Genomic DNA, 21545 nt, shown 5'->3' on the forward strand with positions numbered 1-21545 from the left:
ATCATCGATGAAAGTCAGCAGGTACCTCTTCCTATCATAGGATTCCGTGCCCATGGGGCCACATACGTCACTATGTACTAGTTGCAGGGGCCTTTTTGCACGTATACGAGTTTGTGAGTGTGGCAATTTAGTTTGCTTGCCAGTTATGCATACTTCACAACACTCTGGTTTGATGATCCTCTCGTTCCACTTGATTCCATTTACCATTGACGGCAATTTCTTCAGCGCACTGTAACTTATGTGACCGAATCTTTTATGCCAAACTTCAATATCATTCTCACTATTACATACATTCGCTGTCACAGATTCAGTACAGAATTCAAGCTCATATAATTTATTCTTCCGATATGCAACTGCTATAATGTGATCTTCTCTCTGTATGATGTCTTTTCTATTGCAAAATTGCACTGTATATCCGTTCATTTCTAGCTTTCGAACAGACAATAAATTAAATTGGAGATGAGGTACAATTAGCACTTCTTTTATTATTATAGACCGTACTTGACCATTTACTTGCGTGCGTACCTTAAATTCTCCACATTCCGTTGTTGTCAATTTATGACCAGACTTTGCGACGTGTATCTGTATTGGATTTCCCAGAGTCTTGATATTTACAAGGTTTTCATTCGAACGAGCTAGATGTTTCGTTGCGTCTGAATCCAGTATCCAAGTAGAGGTTTTTCCTTCAAGCTCAGTTTCCGTGTTGAATGCGAATTCTTCTTCTGTATCAGAATTTTTCCTGTGACTCTTCGTGGTGAGGTGTGCACTTCCGGATACATTTTTATTGTCTTTCTGAGGTTTTCTGCAGTCGACTCTTTTGTGGCCATACTTTCCACAATTGTGACACTGAAAATTAAATTTAATTTTATTCTTATCTGTAACTTTAGTATTGTTACCTTTCTTGATGATGTTTTTGCTAGTCGCAAACGCTGCATGTTTATTTCCATCATCTGTTACATCCGAACTGCAGTGCTTAGCCTCTTCATCCAATAGTCGATTTTTAACGAAACTAATTTTTAGTTGTTCCGTCGACAATGTTTCCAATGCAGTTACCACAGCATCGTATTCCGTTGGTAGCGTTAATAATAAATGACATACTACGTCTGTCTCTTCAACCACAGCACCTGTAGATTTCAATTCGCGAATTAGTCTATCAAATTTCAAGAAATGTGCACTCATTGTCTCTGAAGTATCAAATTTCATAGTCAGCAGCTTCTTCCGTATCCTGAGTTGACTTGCGATTCCTTTTCTTTCGAATGTATTCTTCAGGATGTTCCAGATTCCGTACGCTGTATCTTCGTCCTTAATGTACTCTAGATGACTATCTGCAATCCGCTGTACAATTAGAGACTTACATTTTCGATCACTTTTCTTCAGCAATCGTAGTTGCGTTTCTTTCAAGGATCGTTGTTCCGCTGTGTCCGTGGTCCTCAACTCGACCATCTGAGTTACAGTTCTTTCGATGAAATCTGTCAGATCATGTTCATCTAACAGGGTTTCCATACGGAACTTCCAGTTGCTAAAGTTTGTTCCATCAAACAGAGGAACCTTGTATCTGTCTTCTTCCACCATGTTGTAGGTTAGTTTTCACAAACAGATTTCCGGAACGAATATGTACGATTAATTTACTTATTTCCCGTTGCGTTGACCTTTTACTTTTGCTGGGCGTTTTGTTGTGGGCCCATAACCTGATAATTATATAGCAGTGGTAGTAAATAAAGTAAGGTTTTATTTCGTACAGTAATATCTCAACGTACAATAATAAACGTGTCGTTATACAGAGTAACCTACAAATTAGTGCAGCGCCTTTTTCTAGTAACTAACAGCATAAAAACAAAAAGAAACTAAGAAAGGAAAACGGAAAAACATATTGCACGCAGCGCTATCTGTATCATGAGACAGTGTACAAATTGTCCTTTTAACAATAATTATATTATATTTTATTATATAATTATATGGATGTATAATACATACCTGTCTCTTTGTTCTTATATGTTTATCTCTCTCTTCTATCTCTCTCTCTTCTCATTAACTTCTTTAATAACTCAATAACTTCTTTAATAACTCTCCGTAATTTTGAAGACTGATCTTCAAAATCAAAAATTACGGTTAATTGTCAAACTGTCAACTATTAACCCTCACGATGACAGCCGCTCAATGTTACGAATATAACGCACAACGCGAATCGAGACAGCCAATCAGCATCGCGGAAAAGAGGCTTCAAAACTTCGATAAAAACGAAATTCACCCAGGTAACACGCCTTTTTTCAAAAAGGAAACATACTAGCACGCAGCGCGCGCTAACGCGCGCGCCTTTTTCAACCATTAATTAATTGATTAACTAAATACTTAATTAATTAATTATTTCGGCTTGCACACTCTTTTAATTTCTGCCTTGTCTATAAATATTACATACCGACAACTGTCGCCGCGTGGTTTATTCGGGGCTGACTTGATTATTAAAGGATTATTAATATTTAAGGACGAGCGATAAATTAAACTTTGGCATATTTCAAAAGTATATTGTTTGGACAACAATTTGCTGCCAAACAGATGTCGGCTTGCACATTTTTTAAATTTCTGCCTCGTCTTTATATGTATACTCTTTTAATAATCAAGTCAGCGACGTATAAATCGCGCGGCGACAGTTGTCGGCTTTCGATATTTAAAAACGAAGCAGAAATTGAAAGAGTTTGCAAGCCGACATCTGCTTGGCAGCAAAATGTTGTCTAAACTATATACTTTTGAAATTTGCAAAAGATTAATTTATTGCTCGTCTTTAAATATTAATACACCTTTAATGAAGTCCGCGTCGAATATACCGCGCGGCGACAATTGTCAATATTCAATATTTAAAGAATTATTAAAGGAGTCTTAATATATAAAGACGAGCGATAAAATTAATATTTTGTATTTTGTGTGCATATTTCAAAAGTACATTGTTTCGTATCACTTTGTATTGCGAAAATATATATCCATTTACATTCAGAAGAAGACAATTTCCAGTGAAATTGGCATTTGCTATGACCATAAATAAATCACAAGGACAGACTTTCGATAAAATTGCAATAGATCTTCGAAAAGATATTTTCAGTCATGGACAGTAGTAATACTATGCCGGTTCTAACTCAGGTCCTCTGAGGGGGGTGCGGGGCGCGGGGGGTTCTCCGGGGCGAGGGGTATGACGTCGCGCGGGGCAGGGGTATCTCGTAGGCGCGGGGGCTGACGTCACGCGGGTGGAGGGGGATGTTTCGACAAAGGAGGGGGGGTCTAAGCATGTTCGGCAACTGATTATCTTTGTGATTTATGGCTACCCGAAGCCATAAAACTATGTTTTTCATTTTATGGACATTTTATCATTAGGAAAGGAATGAAGATTTTAGGGCCGACGCTGCGACGAACATGTCAAACGTTATTTATAGGGGTGCAAATGTAAAAGCGTTGACGTTCGGCAGCTTTGTACCCTCGCGGAAAATCGGTCGTAAACGAGAGCGAAACATCTTCCTTAATATTTTTTTAAGGAAGAATGCAACGCATCGGCGCCAACGTTCGGCAGTTTTGTACCCTAGCAGAAAATCGGTCGTAAACGAGAGCGAAACATTTTCCTAAATATCTTTTAAGGAAGAATTGCGATAATTTTGAGAGGGATGGGGGTTGAAGCTTATGGAGAGAGTCTGTCTCCACATCAAAAAGTCTCGAACAGTCGCCGAGCGAAGTGAGTGTAAAAAAATAGTGAAAAAAGGACTGGAGGTTTTCTGCGCCGTACGCTCCCCGAAATAGTAAGTTGTACAATTTATTTAAAACTATTGTACAGAATATTGCAATATGTTTAGATATATATTAAATATTCATATTTTTCAGATGATCGATAGCATTGTGCAAAATTTACGACCGCAACACATGGTGGAGCAAGGCTTAACTGAACGAGAGTGGGTGAGAATGGTAAGGTGGGAACATCGGCGAATGTTTGCAGAAATGTGGTGTGAAACTGCGGAGGCGCGGGAAATGGATACCGTTTACAATGGGCTATGGGAAAACATGTACGCTCTTCGGGAGCTGTTTGACCTAGAGCCATATCCACCTGAACCTGTGGTGGAAAATTGGAACTAGTAAGTATTTCTTTTTAATTATAAATTATTAAAATAATTAATAAAAATTTTCTGTTATGCAGGAGTCCCCGCCCAGCCGTCGCCTCCGCTTCTCACAGCACCTAGCATTCGGCTGCCTCACCGCCTCGCATCCACAATCGTCGGCTTTACCATAGCCACCTCCATCACCGACAATTTTTATATATTATGATATTCATTTATATTTTCATCTTTATATTTTCATCTTTATATTCTTATCTTTATATTCATTTATATATATTTTTAAAAATTTTATATCCATTTTATATTCACATTTATATATTCTCATTTATATACATTTATATCCATTTATATTCTTTTAAACACACACACACACAAATGTATAATACACATTTATTCATAATTAAAAATAATTAATATTAAATTAATATATTCATTTTAAAAATTCCTCTTTTCCTTCACTGCGTCATCTCTCGCATGCGCCTCTCGCTCTCTCTCTCTCTCTCTCTCTCTCTCTCTCTCTCTCTCTCTCTCTCTCTCTCTCTCTCTCTCTCTCTCTCTCTCTCTCTCTCTCTCTCTCTCTCTCTCTCTCTCTCTCTCTCTCTCTCTCTCTCTCTCTCTCTCTCTCTCTCTCTCTCTCTCTCTCTCTCTCTCTCTCTCTCTCTCTCTCTCTCTCTCTCTCTCTCTCTCTCTCTCTCTCAATATTCAATATTTAATATTCAATATTCAATATTTAATTCTCGATATTCAATAGTTTACTAACCCCGCTCACGAAATGTTATCGAACTGTCACCGAACTTTCAGCGATTACATTCGCACCTCTTTCTCACAATATCATCGACCCTCACAATATCAATCAGACACGCGGAAAAGCGGCAACAATACAAGCGATACAAAACACACACTTCATGCGTATCATGATTTTTTTCATTATGGACTAGATTAACGCGCGCGCTTTGCGCGCGCCATTTATGTTATTTTTTATTTGTTATTATCTTTCTGCATATAATTTTTATACAAATTGTATTGTAATTGAAATATATTATTGTCTATTTTGTTTCTTATATATTGGATAATTGCAAAAGTTCGTGCCCGATTTGAAGTTATTACCACCATCTATGCAAATCGGGCACGAACTTTTGCAATCATCCAATATTATTGTCTGTTTATTACAGCATTAACATGAACAAATATTTTTATCAATATTATGATACACATCTGTTACTACTATCATATTACATTCTAGATTAATTTAGTGTTTTTTTAAAATTAAATTAATAGTTTTATTTTAAGAGCATGTATAACATACAATATACTTATATAAAGATAACAGTTTTAACATTTGAATTTCTCTTATTAATATATAATAATTTTTTTATTTTACATGATGAATGATTTTATTGGAGATAATGTATCCTCAGAATTATATGTATGTATATAGGAATGTAGAATTATTCATTCCCATAAAGCATTCTTCATCACAGGATATATTATTAAACAAATATAAAAAAAATAAATTTATAAATTATTATTGAAACATAAGTTTATTAATTTGTAATTATTTTAAATATATTTATAATTAATATAAAATTTATTAGAGTAATTACAATTTACATTGTAAATTTAAAACATTTAAAACATTTTTATTGAAATATTTCTGTATATACATAATTTTTAATTAATCCGTTTTGTCTTTCTTTTCCTAAGTAAATTTTTAATGATTCCCAGGATCTAACTCGCGAAAATGCAACATAAAGTTGTCCATGACTGAAAATATCTTTTCTTAAATCAATTGCAATTTTGTCAAATGTTTGTCCTTGTGATTTATTTATTGTCATAGCAAAGGCTATTTTAACTGGGAATTGTCTTCTTTTAAATACAAATGGATAAATATTTTCACAATATAAATTTATGCGATTTAAAAAGACTATCTCTCCTTTTTTATCACCAGTCAAAATTTCACATTTTAACAAATTATTTCCTAATTCTAAGATTAACAGCCTTGTTCCATTACATAAGCCTTCACTGATGTTCAGATTTCTAATTAGCATGATAACCGTGTATTTTCTTAATCGAAGTTCATGAGGTGAAAGACTCGTTGGATTTAAAGTATTCAAATACTCTGTTAAAATAGCTTCATTAATATCATGATTATCGTTAGTAGTTTCAGCAGTATCTATACTTGTATATACTCTTTCTGTTGATTCATCAAGTAAATTTACAACTTGTTTGTTTATTTCGTCTACATCAACATTTCGTGCAGAAAGTATAGCACGCTTTGCTGCAAGTCTATACTGATTGTGTTTAATTATTTCTTCGTATGTATCTTTTACTATATTCGCATTTAAATCTGCTATACATCTCAATGAAACTTGAACATTATTAGACTGATCATTCAAGGTACCATTACCCAAATCTAATAAAAAGTTAGCAAATTCATGTTCATGTGATAAAGTACGCATATTTTCTGTCAATGTAAAAATTTCGAAATGTTGCCATAATGTGCTAAATTTTATTGACAAATTTACAGTTTCAGAACGTGTAGCATTTTGTTTCACTGGCAATAATTGTCTGAAATCCCCACCAAGAATAAGAATCTTACCACCGAACAGTATATTATTTTGCATTAAATCTTGCAAGAGGCGATCCATTACTTCAAGAGCATATCGCGGTGCCATTGGTGCTTCGTCCCAAATAAAAACGTCTGTTTTTTTCAAACAGTCAGCTTCTTTTGATTGAATTTTTATATTTGATGTTGAGTCAGTAAAAAGAGGTACAGGCAAACCTAAAGTTTTATGTACTGTTCTACCATTTGGCAGTAACGTTGCAGCAATACCAGTGAAAGCCATTGCACTAACAACTTTGCCTTGAGTTTTGAGTAAATAGTATAACGTCGTGTAAACGAAAGTTTTCCCTGAACCTCCTGGACCGTCAATATATAAACATTTTATCCGTTGACTATCGTCTTTTTCTAAAAGAGTTAAAACATAATCAACAATATCTTTTTGCTTATAATTTAACTGACTGTACTGTTACTGACCTAGTAAAACTTCTCTTTGCAATTGTTCCATATCTTTTTCCTCATATTCTGTTGTTATTTGTTTCATTTCTGGAAATTATGAAAGTTCCCAACCTTCTTTGCGAAGTAATTGATCGATTTGAGCATAAGCTTTTCTTATTCCAATGATTTGTCTAAATTTTCGTATATAATCTTCGGACATTGCAACTTGAAATTCATTCCATAATTCTTTTGGGTGCACTGGTTGGCAATGTATTAGTATTCGGACAAAAAGTAGCCTAAGACGTCTTGGCATCATCCAGACAGAAGCTTCGTTCATTGCACGTTTCCATTCATCATCATCTTCAATTAGACCCAAAGCCAAACATGCGGAAGTAAACGTTTGATGCAATTCACCATTGACTGTTTTTAAATCATTATAACTTATTGCTCCTTTAACATTCAATAAAAGGATACGCAAGTGGAATAATTCGATTTCAGTTGGGCTAACTGAGTACATGCGTCCGATACAGTTGAATTTACACTGACGTTTTTCCCAACGATTAACTTTTGCCGTCAAGAATTACTTTTTTGAATGTATAATGTAAAGGTATATGTGTATACAAGTACTGACGTGCATCAACATCTCGTTTATTTAAATCAAAATAGTCCATTAACATTGTTATACGTTCTAAAGCAGATTGTACATTTTGTTCGTTTAAATAATTAGAGATAATTACATTTTGTTCGTTTGACAAATGTACAGGTAGACGAATAATAGCATGACTTTTCTCTTGCAATGCTTTACCTGCAATGCGCCAGCAAGCTTCAACTGGCCCTACATAACGTGCTTCGATAAAATCCTTGATTTCATCATGAACAATCTCTATATCATTTACATTTTCTCCTATGACTACAGATGCTGCATCATGACCTTTATAAATATATTTATATAAATACTTTACCGAGTTGATAGTTGAAACAATTTCAACATTAATATGACAATTAAAAATCGTTGATAATATTGGATAATAAGGAACAACAAATCGATTATCCACTACAAATCCTCCGGGTTTCTCATACGAAATGCTAGTGTCCCTTCGACGATATTGTGGATAACCATTTTCATCCATAGTTGTTTCCTCGTGAAAGGGTTTTGGAAAATGTTTTGAACATTTTCCATTTACTATACACCAATCACCACAAGGTCCATGAATCATATTTTTCATGATAATTTCATGCAAATTTTTATCAATACCACGATCGGGAATTTCAGCGGAAATATACTTATCAACAGTTTCTGAATTAGTAATTTTGCAATTTTGTTTCAAAGTTATTAACATATGTATGTGCGGCAAACCACGTTTCTGAAATTCGATTACATAAACAAATGCTTGTACCTCACCGAAAAATTCTTGTCGAACAATCAAATCTATCATATAATCTTTTTTTATATCAAAAACTCTAGCGCAAATATCAGGTCTATCAGCAGGTTGTTGACCAGGAAGCAAATTTTCTTTAATTTCAAGCCAATTTGGATTACATGTCATTGTAATAAAAACATCTGGTTTGCCATATTTGCGAACAATAGCCATCGCATCTTGATAATTTTGCATCATATTTCGAGGTGAACCAATAAATGTCGATGGAAGAATCATTATTCGTCCAATTTGAGTATTAGCGTTAGTTGCTACTTTTTCTAAATAATCAATCAATCCTTTATGCGTTTCCACTCTCAACTGTTTTTGATTTTCTTTGCACCAATTAAGTCTGTCTTTTTCTATTTTTACATAGTTGTCAACAAGCCATTGTTGAAATAGTCGTTTACCCATTATAAAAACATTAACATTATCACGTATAGCCATTCGGTATTGAACATACATAGATCTAGTTACACGTTTTCCGTTGGTTTGTTTAATATCATCACGCCAACCTTGTGTACCGAATGGATAATACATTGGATAAATCCAAGGTTCAACGTTTGGATTCATTATACTAACATATTTTAAAGTTTTATCACGTTTGTTTCTAATTGTAACATAACAATTAGGAATATCTCCATCTGCAGTAGTTGAAAAAATTGCAGCAACTTCGTTGATTCTTTGAACATTATATCTTCCGCGATCAATACCAGTTTTTTTATTTAAAAATCCCATTTTTAAATTAGGCACATTTAAACCTAAATTTTCTTGATTACGAACTTCTTCGTGCATCATTTGATATGATTGAGCAAATATATTGTTGCTGCGGATAATATCATCTAACGTATGCAATAATTCTTCATCGAGATTTGAATTTACATTTAAACGACATTCAGTAGCTTCGTTAGCGTCAAGAATAAAAAGTTGTCCATAACTTGACTGTTCATTTATAGCAGGATATAATGCAGTGTTAATTTGATAATAAACTTGACCTTGAATTTTGAAACAATAAGGTCCTCGTCTTTGTGCATTGAAATTATTCAAGTTAGCATTGAAAGATGCAAATGAAAATGCACTATTGTAACCTCGCAGATTTTTTAAAAATTCTTTAGATTTCTGATGATTTCTGAAGAAAATAATTGTTGTAGTTCATTAGGAAGTGATGGTAGAGGTTCCAATATAACTTTTCCATGACTACAACAATCGTTGAATGAATTACCTTTATTGTAAACTTTTTCAGCCTGAAAATGCTTTGCTCTACAATGTTGGCATTCTACATCCATTTTTCCTATATAATGTTGATTTAAATTATGATAGTCTATACTTTGAAATCCTTTATAATTGGCTCGGTATTTTTGTATTCTTTTTTTGTTTGAATCTGTGATATTATGTGCTTGCAGTAATTGTTCATTATCAGTTCTAGAAAAATTATCATTTACATTCACTGAAATTGGCTGATTTATTTCTATAGTATTTTCAACGACCTTCTCAAGTACTTTGTCGATAGTTGACAATCTTTGGATTACATTAACATTATTGTTATCAAATTTTGAATTCATAGTTGTCAAAATATTGTCGCTCTGTAATTTTGATATGCAGTTGTTGACTGTTGTAACAGAACTGCTCAAAGTCGACATTGTAATAACAGGTTGTATTACTGATGAAGCGCAACAAACATTTTCAACGATCAAAGGATATTTTGATTTACACATTGTAGATGGTCCGGCTATATTGTTTGCTGCATTTTCTTTCTTTCTCTCGCGGTATTTTTGTTGATTTAAAGCCATTCGTTCCTTTTTTAATCGTTGAAATTCTTCCTCTTCCTCTTGAGTACGAACAGCTTTTCGTCTACCCATTTTCAATTATTGCTAACGTAACTTATGTAAATTAAACAAAAAAATATTATATAATGTTAAATTTTATTTAAATAAAAATAGCACAACAATTTAAAATCAAATATTAAAATATTACATAAAACATAAAATAACTACTTTGATTTTATACAGTTGTCAAATTATAAAATTGAATAACACAATTATGTCAGAAATCAGTCCAATAATAAATAACTAATAATAATTAAACAATAATATTAAATTAACATTCATAAAATTTATTTATATATACCTAGAGAATATATAGAAAATATATAGAGAACATGTAATTTTATCTTGATAATAAAATACTTAAATTTTTAAATTAAATAATAATTTTATTATAAATGTTAAAAATTAAAAATGTCAAATATCACTTAAAATATCAAGTTTTTAATTATAACGTCAAATATGTATGTCAAATAATTGTATTTAAAGTTCAACTATGTCAAATTTTCAAATAACCAAACAAATCTTTGTCTTGGCAGGAAAATATAAATAATCAGTAAATCTGAAACAAAATATTATTTTTATTAGTTTAATATTTATATTTATCTTTTATGTAATGTATTTATTATTAAATAAAGTGAAATAAGGTGAAGAATGTGTAAAATATTACCTGAATATACCGTTTCGTACAACGAATATACCGTTTCAAGTTAAATATCATAAAGATTTAACGATGATGAAATGTCATCCACTGTATAAAGAAAAAATTAATTTAGAATTTTTAATACATAAAAATCATTCACGAAATTATTATTATCATTTTAAATAAATTATATATATTCATATATATATATATATATATATATATATAATATACATATATACATATACACAATTAAATTAAAAATTTTAATATTTAAATACAATGTATTGTATTTGTATTTACATAGAGTATAAGTATGTTATATTCTGAGATTTTTAATTATATATTTAAATATCAATTTTTTAAATATGACATTATTTATATTTAAATATTTAAATTTCTGTATCTTTCTAATCTGAATCATATATGTATATTATATTTAAGAAAAACTTACCTTATTATTTATATCTCAAACACTGTGTACTATTAAAACAAGTAATAATTTTTCCTCTGTTTAATAATTGTACATATCTATCATAACCTTAATAATCTGCGTGTTATGACAGTTTCATTAATTTGTGTTAAAAAACAAATCGATATTATTGATTATCGAAATCAAACAAGAGGTCTCTACTGTGTCTCTTGTCGACTCTTAAAAATTACAAAATCGTCATATTGACGTTGCTATGCTAATATATTAAATAAATTCGAGAAACATCCAAACTTGTGTATGAAGTTGAAATACCGAATTGTATTATTGTGATTTACTAAAATAAACAGTAAGTATTATATAAAGTTATATTAATTGGGACAGCATTATATATTATAATATTTAATATATACTTGTTAGAAATAATATGTAAATTGTAATGTGTAAGTTTTTAACCTCTTAAAATATTAAATAATCAGTTTTTTATTTGCTAAAATTTGTAATTATATTTTTTTATAAAATTTCATAAATACAATATATAAATATATACATATATATTTATATATATTTATGTATAAAATTTCTTTGTACCGAAAATAACAGATTTTTTAAATATAAAATTTTATGTTACATTTGTATTCTGTTAATATATTTTTTACTTAAAAATTGTAGGATAAAATTACAAAAATGAACAGTGAGTCAGACATTTACAATGACTTGTGCAATACTCCAACGTTATATGTTTCACCAAGGGAACTTTTCGAAGTTATGTTATCTAATGATGGTACAGTGTAAGTATTAAACACTCTTTATTTATAAAATTATTCTCATCAATTCAGTATTGTTGTTATTAAACTTGTAAAATTTCAACAGATTAGAGATAAAAGATTTATATATATATATAATATATGCTCAATGTCATTTGAATCTCAATGAGAAATGTTAGTTGAATCGATATCGATTTGACCAATCATTTTCCATTAAGAAATAATTGATATATGAAAAGTATTTATTAAAAATTTTACTTAAATTTTCATTAATTTCTTATTTTTAAATAACAAATGTAAAATATCAATTATTTTTATATGTATTTTTAAGATGTTTTATCAGTATGGTAGAACGAGTCGACAATAAAATTACAGTTAAAACTAAACATGGTGAGGTTGAACGGTGCCGAGTAGTTTTAACAAATAACAAAGATTGGAAAGTTCAAGTTACTATATGGGGCGACAACATAAATCGAGTTATACATAATATCCAAACGCCGTTTGTATGTTTTTTAACAAAATTAAAGTCATACTTTATCACAAATATTTATAATAAATTAATATACAAGTAAAAATATTAATTATTATTATAGGAACTACTTTTAACTTTTATATATGTAAATATATTAATTATTATAAAATGTATTGTAAAATTAATATGACTTTTAAATAACATCCTCATAACAAAAAATAAATTATTAAATATATAAATTTCATAAAAAAATAAAATGGTTTTCTTTGCAGTAAAAAATTGATAACAATAAACTGAATTTTAAACATTTAGAAATAATATTAATTTACTATAAATATTTGTGATAAATTATATCATATATGAAAAAATTATAAAAAATTTATTAAAAATGCTCAATTAATTTCAGTAATAAGAAAGTTTTTAATTCAAATTTATATGTTCATATTTCAGATAGAATAAGAAATTTTATTCTTACAATTAGTTCTTACAATTAAGTTCAAATATATGAAAATATTCTGTTCTTTTAATAAGTAAATGTTTTATAATAATAATTTTTTTATCATTATTATATAGGTGATACATATATTCAGAGCTTTTTCTCAACCTCGTCATTTCACAAGTTTGGGAAATGTCCCAATGGATTTGACAATCAAAGATTATACTATCGTAAACGTCAGTGGAAAAATTCGAAATACTGAAGAAATTAAATCTTACAAACCAGTTACCATTCCAAACATTTTGAATTCTAAAAATAAATATGGTGATTATAATTTTCATTTGAGAAAATGTACCACATATATATATGAAATTTAAATTAGCATATTCCCATTAAAGTCAAATTTTTATATTAATTTTATAAATATAAAATTTTTGTCTAAAAATTTTTTCTAAAAGTTTATTTTTTTAATTTTAATTTTTTATTTTTTATCTGATATTTTTTAAATTTAATTTTTATTAATTAAAAGATTGTAAAATATGTTGTATTTTAAATTACAATTTCATCTTATATAATTGCAGTGACTTTGGAAGCCTTTCTAAAATATAATTTCACAGAAGATACATTTGGTGAACCTGTATGCATTTCATCAGTAGGATGTGGAAAATACAGATTTGAAATACGATGTAAAGACCGTAAAATTCTTAATAAATTCGAAATAAAAACAAAGCTTGAAATATCTGGCATTCTTAAAACTGACAGAATGCCAAATTTCTTGCTAATTGAGAACATATCAGATATAAAAATCATACCGGGTACCATCTCAGATGAAGATCTTGCGAAAGCAGTGTTTCTTCCAAGGAAAAGGAAGTCTGACGATGACATAGAAATGGTAAATATTTTATTAAAAACGATATAAAAAACTTTATTTAAAGAAAAAATAATTATTCATTTTAATATTCACAGAAGTAATTAAAATATGCACAAATTAAAGTGACGGAAAAAATGCGAGTATCTGAAGATCAATCACCAAGTTTCGTTTTTTCAATAAAGAATGTAAAATTACTTGATGGCGAGAAAATGTGAAAACCTTAAAAAAAGTCTTAAATGAACATCATTTTTCTCCGAAAAAAGGAGGTTTTTATTATAAATTGTTCAATTAATTTATATAACTGTGTAAACTTAATTCAACACATTTATTATATTATCAACTTGTGTTACATTTTTCTATAAAAAAAATTATATATTAATTTAAGAATATGTATATGTAAATGTATTACATTTCTAAAAGAAAATGACAAACTTCTTATTGTAAATTGTTAAATTAATTTATAATAATAATTGAGTTAGAATCATAATAATAATATAATTATAACTGCGTTTTCTCTAAAGATTTTTATTGTAAAATGTAAAAAAATTCATATTTTTTAAACTATGTAAACTTTATACAACGTAAAATTTATTATTTTGTAACTTGCGTAGTATTTATCTATAAAAAAGTTTTGAATTTTTGAATCTTAAAAAAATGATCCAATTTAAAATAATTAAACTATTTGTAATCTAAAAGAAATATTTATATTACTAAATATAATATTTTTAATAAATAGATTTTTAAATCGAAATGACGATTTAATAAAATTAAAAATAACATATTTTAATTTTTTTTAATTTATTTATTTTAATAAACAAAATTTATTTTTAAATTAAATTTTATTATTTTTTAAAATTAAAATTAAAATTGAAAATTTATTAATATTTATTCTTTTTAACTTTCTCTTTCATTTGTTTTTCCAGAAGAAGCAAATGTTTTTCTCCATTTTCTAACGTCAAAAGTCATAAATTTTACGAGATCAGAGAGTAATTATTTATATAATTTATAAAATAACACAAAAATAAGCATGGCTTTAACAGAAATTACAAATACAGATTTGTTTACAAGTAAAGAAATTTTGGAGGAAATTGTAGAAAACGATACAACTTTGTAAGTTATTTTATTAATAATATGCTCGAATAATAAAATATTAATTAATTAATTAATTTAGATATTTACTCAACTAAATTATTAAATTATTAAATTATTATTATTATTATATTATTTAATTATTCAATTATATTTAATTATTTACTTTACTTAATTAAACATATATTTTTTTAATTTAATAAAATATATTTTTTACATTATAGTGAAATAACAGGTTATGTCAGTTCAATTTTTCAAATTAAATCAACGGAAAAAAATGGTAAAAAAATACATCTTTTTAATTTCATTATGAGCAACGGTGAAGTTACCATTCAAATCACAGCTTGGAATGATTTACCTTTAAATATGCTGATTTAATAACTAAAACAGAACAGGTAAATTATTCATATATATTACTGAAAATTTATTTAATATTATTGAATAATTTGTTATTAATTAACCCTACACTGGTCGCTTACTTTCTTATTTTTGTTTCTATAAAAATCACATTGAATTTTTTTTCTATCGTTTTTCTCACAATACGCAAGCAATAAAACATTAAAAAAGTATAAATATATTAAATAATACTTAATGTTTCTTCTAATATAGAAAATAATCTTCTAAATATTTTCTCAGTGTATTTATCATAAATTTATCTTTTTTAAAAATAAATTTATACATGTAATAAATAATAGAGCAACATATTGTAATTATAAAGAATTATTATATAGTTATTAAATAATGACTTTTTTCAACATTTATTATAATAATTAAAATGAATTATTGAATTATAGGTTTTTACTTTGCAAAAGGTGGTACCCAAAATTCCTTTGAAGAAAGAATTTCTACATAACGCGTCTTTTCCATATGAATTGCTAATCCGAAGTTGTACAACTATCATATCTTTTGGCATTTATAAAATACCACAACAAATTGAAAATATTATTTTAATTGAAATGCATAATGCAAGAGCAAAAAATGGTTTAGTAATAGGTAATTTGATATTTTGATCTTATATAGAGAATATGTCAACTTAAATTTTAGTTTAATTTTTTTATTATCGTCAGAGTTAAATTTTTATTTTTTGAACATAAGCTGCACTCGATAAAACTTAAACAAAATTCCAATTTCAACAAAAAAATTCAATTAATTATATAAATTAATCATCAAAATATTTAAATATATTTACAGAAATGATTCATTACGTGAAAATGATTTTTGAAAAAACATCGAACAATTTTTACATCGGAGCGATTACAGATAGTTACTATAAACTGTCTGTTTTGGTAACAATTGATGGAGATTTTGAAGATGATATCACTTATGGTTCGCAAATTAAAGTGACAGGTAGAATGCGAGTACCTGATAATAAACCACCATATCTTTCGGTTTCTTCAATAAAAAATGTAAAATTATTTGATGGCGAAAAAATGTCCTTTTTGAAAACCTTGAATGGATATCATCCCATTCCATAAATTTAAATTTATTACTTATTGTAAACGTTCTTATTGTTATGTACTTATTGTTCAACTAATTCATACTGTAAATTGCGCTACGTTCTTCTATAAAAAATATTTTTTAAGAATATGTATATATAAATAAATTGTTTCAAAAAAAAATATGTTATGTTTTTATCTAAAGTTTTAGATATTTATAATTCAAAAATAAAAGTTATAATCTATCAGTTAGTTTTTTATTTTATCATTTATTAAAAACGAATTTTTTTATTGTAGTAATAAAACCATTTTCCATATAGACATATAGATGTCGACATAGCATTGTACTAAATATACGACTATTTTTTTCTTTTAGAATAAATAACACAGTTCATGCTCTATATGTTGATGTATAATATTCACTCCAATACTGAACATCTGTAGTTTTCAGTACTATAAACACACAAAAACACAAACTTGCATGGTGCATAAACATATACATAAGAAAATTGATTACTCCATAAAAATAAGAAAATGCGCCTATGCAAGTTTGTGTGGATATACCTTAACAGTGAATATCGGAAAGCAATTTTCATATTTATTTATATTATGTATATGTTCGAGACGACCAATCACATTCAGAATAACGCGATAACAATGCAATCGCGATTAGCGACCAACTTAAGCATTTCATATCAATTTTCATATAGGATAGTATATATTTTAGTAAAATTTGAATAATCGATACTTTAAATTTAACAAGAAGAATTATATATAATAATAATGGCATAATATATACAATATATGCAATAATAAAAATAATATATTTAAAAACACATTTAAAAATTATTTTGATATTATATTTTAATATTACACTATTTTTATATACAATTAGAAATAAATGGAATGTTTATAAAATTTAAAAAAAATTAAAAGTAAAGGCAAAATAATAATTTATATAGATATAATTATTTTTTTCATATTATGAGCTTGAAATTTTAGCTTATATATGTAAATTTAATTACTGTTATAAACAAAAAGATATATGTGTATTTTATAGATGATATACATGAGGTATTACATAATGAGAACGATAACTTCGACTGCAACAACAGTATTTATAGTTATGAATATCCAGATTTCAATTTAATAAGTGACAATGACGAAACAGATGCATCAGATATTGAATCGATTGATGATGATGAAGCAGAGTTATCAAATGATGATGAGATAAGGACTGATGATGACTTCATACAAGATATTGCTACATGGATGAGACAATTCAAAACATCATCTCGAGAATCTAGGGTTGAGTTATTGAGAATTTTAGATTTACATACTAATGTAAAATTTCCGAAGGATCCACGAAAACTGCTTCATACTCCTACGTCTACAGATGTTACAGAAATGTGTCAAGGACAATACTGGCATAGTGGTTTAAGAAACGCAGTCATAAATATTTTAAGTAAAAGGCAATATTTACAATTAAATTTAGATGATAAAACAGTTAATTTCTTCATAAATGTTGACGATGCACCTCTTAATAAATCAACGCAAAAATGTCTGTGGCCTATATTATGTTCAGATGACATTCTTAAAGAAGTTGATGTTGTCGGTATCTACTATGGAGAAGGCAAACCGAATAATTCGAATAAATTTTTAAAACTATTTATAACTGAAGCGATTTCATTAGTCAATGAGGGTATTGATTTTAATAATTATAATTATAAAATACGAATCAAAGAATTGATATGTGATTCACCAGCTAAGGCGTATATTTTAATGGTTAAAAGCCACAATGGCTACGCTAGTTGCACAAAATGCTGTATTCATGGAGATTACATTGAAAACACAATATGTTTTCCAGGATTTTGCAATGTACTTAGAACTGATGAAATGTTTAAAAATTTTAATTATAGTTTAGATTATCAAAATGAAAAAACGAAACTCATAAACATACCATACTTAGGATTGGTATCTAACGTTCCGTTAGATTACATGCACCTTGTGTGTTTAGGAGTGATGCGTAAGTTAATATTGCTTTGGTTAAGCGGACCAATCAATAAAAATGTACGACTTTCATCAAACATTGTGAGTGAAATTTCTGATGCATTAACAGATTTAGCAAAATTTGTACCATCGGATTTCAACAGAAAGCCAAGAGCTCTGAAATACTTAAAATATTGGAAAGCCACGGAACTTCGTTTATTTTTATTATATTTGGGGCCAATAGTTTTGCGTAAATATTTAAGGAAAGATTTATACAATCATTTCCTAAAATTACATGTCGCTATTACTATTTTAGCTTCACCAGTTCTTTCTCGTAATGATGTAAATGTGTCTTATGCGGAACAACTATTAAATAATTTTGTTTCGAGTTTTGAAACATTGTATGGTAACAGATATATCAGTCACAATGTACATAATTTGCAACATATTGCAGCAGATGTTAGGAAATACGGGGCCTTAGACGAATTCAGCGCATTTCGGTTCGAAAATTTTATAGGAACATTGATAAAACTTGTGAAAAAGGCGAAAAGCCACTCCAACAAATTTCCAGAAGATTGAAAGAGTATGAATTAACGTCGCAAACCAAAAGAAAAATTCCTGGAAATATCAGATTGGAACAACGCTATCATAATGGTATTATGCCTGATCGTAATACATTCTTTTTAAAACAATATAAAAGAATGTACAAAGATGATTTTTACATTTGTATCACAGATAATAAGAATAATTGTTGCTTATTAGATGATGGTACTATTGTTGAAGCACTAAATTTTGCTGTACATGATAATATACAATATGTTATTGATAGAGAATTAGTTAAATTAAAAAATTTATATGATTATCCTATGAGTTCATCTGATTTTTCGATCTACGTATGTAAAGTAAATGAAGTTATTTTATGGCTATGTTCATCTATAAGGGCCAAATTACTAAAATCACCTTACAATAATAAAAATAAAGATTCCGTTGTCGTTTTTCCTATTCTCCATACTACAATTTAATACTAATATGTAAGAGTTTTGTAAAACTTTTATAATTTTACTCATTTTTATAAATTATATAATAATATTATAATAAAATAACATATATATAATATTGTATTTTTAAACTTTTATTTTATCATTAATTTTATAATAATAAAAAAAGTGTAAAAAAGAATAATTAAATAATTACTTTTAATTTTGAAAATTCTTCATTAACACACAGTATTTAAATTATATCATGTTCTAGAAATTTTAAATGCAATATAAAATTATAATATATATATATATATATATATATTTAATGCATTTTATAAGTTCTAAATAAGTTTGCTTTAACAAAATTTGAAAATTTTTTTTGAGAATGTACGAAATATACTTTTGTGATATCCTCCGAACATTTTCAGAATCTACCTGTGCTGTTAGATCGTTATCTCAGACGGCGCAATCCTTAATCATACTTAAAAAGGTACACGTATTAATTCTTCATATGTTAATAATATAATTAATTAATTACGGAATCATTCTTTAGAGATTTGAAATTGTCAAAAGGACTATAAACTACAAATCCGTCTATAATTATAAGTCTACATTATTTAAATTATTGTAAGTTATGATTCCATAATTTATTAATATACGACATTAAAGCCTAGTAAGAGCGAATAATTATATAATTCCTAAAAGATATAACCCAGTGAAAACAATCTAGTCAAAGTGATGTCAATATGACATCAAAACCGTCGTTTGTCATCATTGCGTCAAGGAAATAGTTTTATATGACGAAAAATTGACATCATCTATAATTGACATGCATGACAAAATATTATATAAGAAAAGGTGAAAGTACATGTTTAGATAGTAATTTTAATGTTATATGACAAAAACTCATTATAACATATATATACCCAGATAGCAAAATGTTAGCAGCATGTCGGCAGTATGACAGCAGATCTAATCATGACTTTACAGCAGATTCCTATCCACTGTGTCCGCAATTGATGATATTCTGCTAGCATAGTTAGTAAGCAAAATCTGACAGCAGATTGGCGACAGAAACTGAGCAGATCTGCACATATAGTTTGATGGCAGATTGGCGGCAGAAACCGAACAGATCTGTCAAACGCAATCTAATAGCAGATTGGCGGCAGAAATCGAGCAGGATCTTGCCATTTGAATATATAAGTATAATAAAATTCAATATCTTTCGATGAATATAACAGATGCATAAGACGTGTTATCCGCTACTTATAATTTTTTTTTCATAAATATGATATTTAATGTATAACATATTATATTGTATGTAGTTATATCTCACATAGCAATTAAATGTTCAATTTAATCTATTAATTAAATTAATAAAATAAATTGTAAAAATAATTAAATTTATATAATTTATAAAATTTAAGATATAATTTATATGAGAATTAAATTCTGCTTTATGCTTTAAATAGAAAGTAAATGGATAATTTTTCATGTATATCCTATTGATTCTAATAAGTTTAATATTCTCATGTTAGACTTGTCAGATATCAAAAATTAAACTGATAGAAAAATATACTTTTGATCTTTTATTAATAGCCACGACTTGCAGACTTTATATCTATTTTTAACAGAAATTTGATTGCGAGAAAATACATCACATAGCGGTAGATGAAGGAACTATTAAATAACTGCAAAATGCAGATCCTGTTGTCAATTTGCCATCAGATTGTGCGCGCGCAAATCTTGCTCGATTTCTGCCGTCAATCTGACACCAAACTGCGTTGCGCAAATCCTGCTCGGTTTCTACTACCAATCTGCTATGATAATTCTATACAAATCCTGCTTGATTTCTGCTACTGACTTGCTGCCAAATTATGTCAGCAGATTTTATAACATTTCTGCCAACGTTCTGCTATCATTATCTGATATAACAAGTTTTGTATAAAATCTGCAGTTTTTTTGCTGGCAAAAATATATAGCACACAGTTTTAATACATGCTCTTGACAGATTTGGCTATTTGGGTAGTCATTTTGATGTCATTTTGATATCAAAATGACTATATATTATAATGATACAATTTGTGATTTATATACCCTATTAC

General features: G+C 28.2%; 1 pseudogene; it reads left to right on the plus strand.

Moving 5' to 3' along the window:
- Window positions 1-12087: 12087 nt before the first annotated feature.
- LOC145936508 (uncharacterized) lies at window positions 12088-19297 on the plus strand (annotated as a pseudogene).
- The last annotated feature ends 2248 nt before the right edge of the window (window positions 19298-21545 follow it).

This window comes from Prenolepis imparis, unplaced genomic scaffold (genome assembly GCF_030444845.1).
Source record: "Prenolepis imparis isolate NDT839.2.m4 unplaced genomic scaffold, iyPreImpa1.0 SCAF_5, whole genome shotgun sequence".
NCBI classification, from domain to species: domain Eukaryota; kingdom Metazoa; phylum Arthropoda; class Insecta; order Hymenoptera; family Formicidae; genus Prenolepis; species Prenolepis imparis.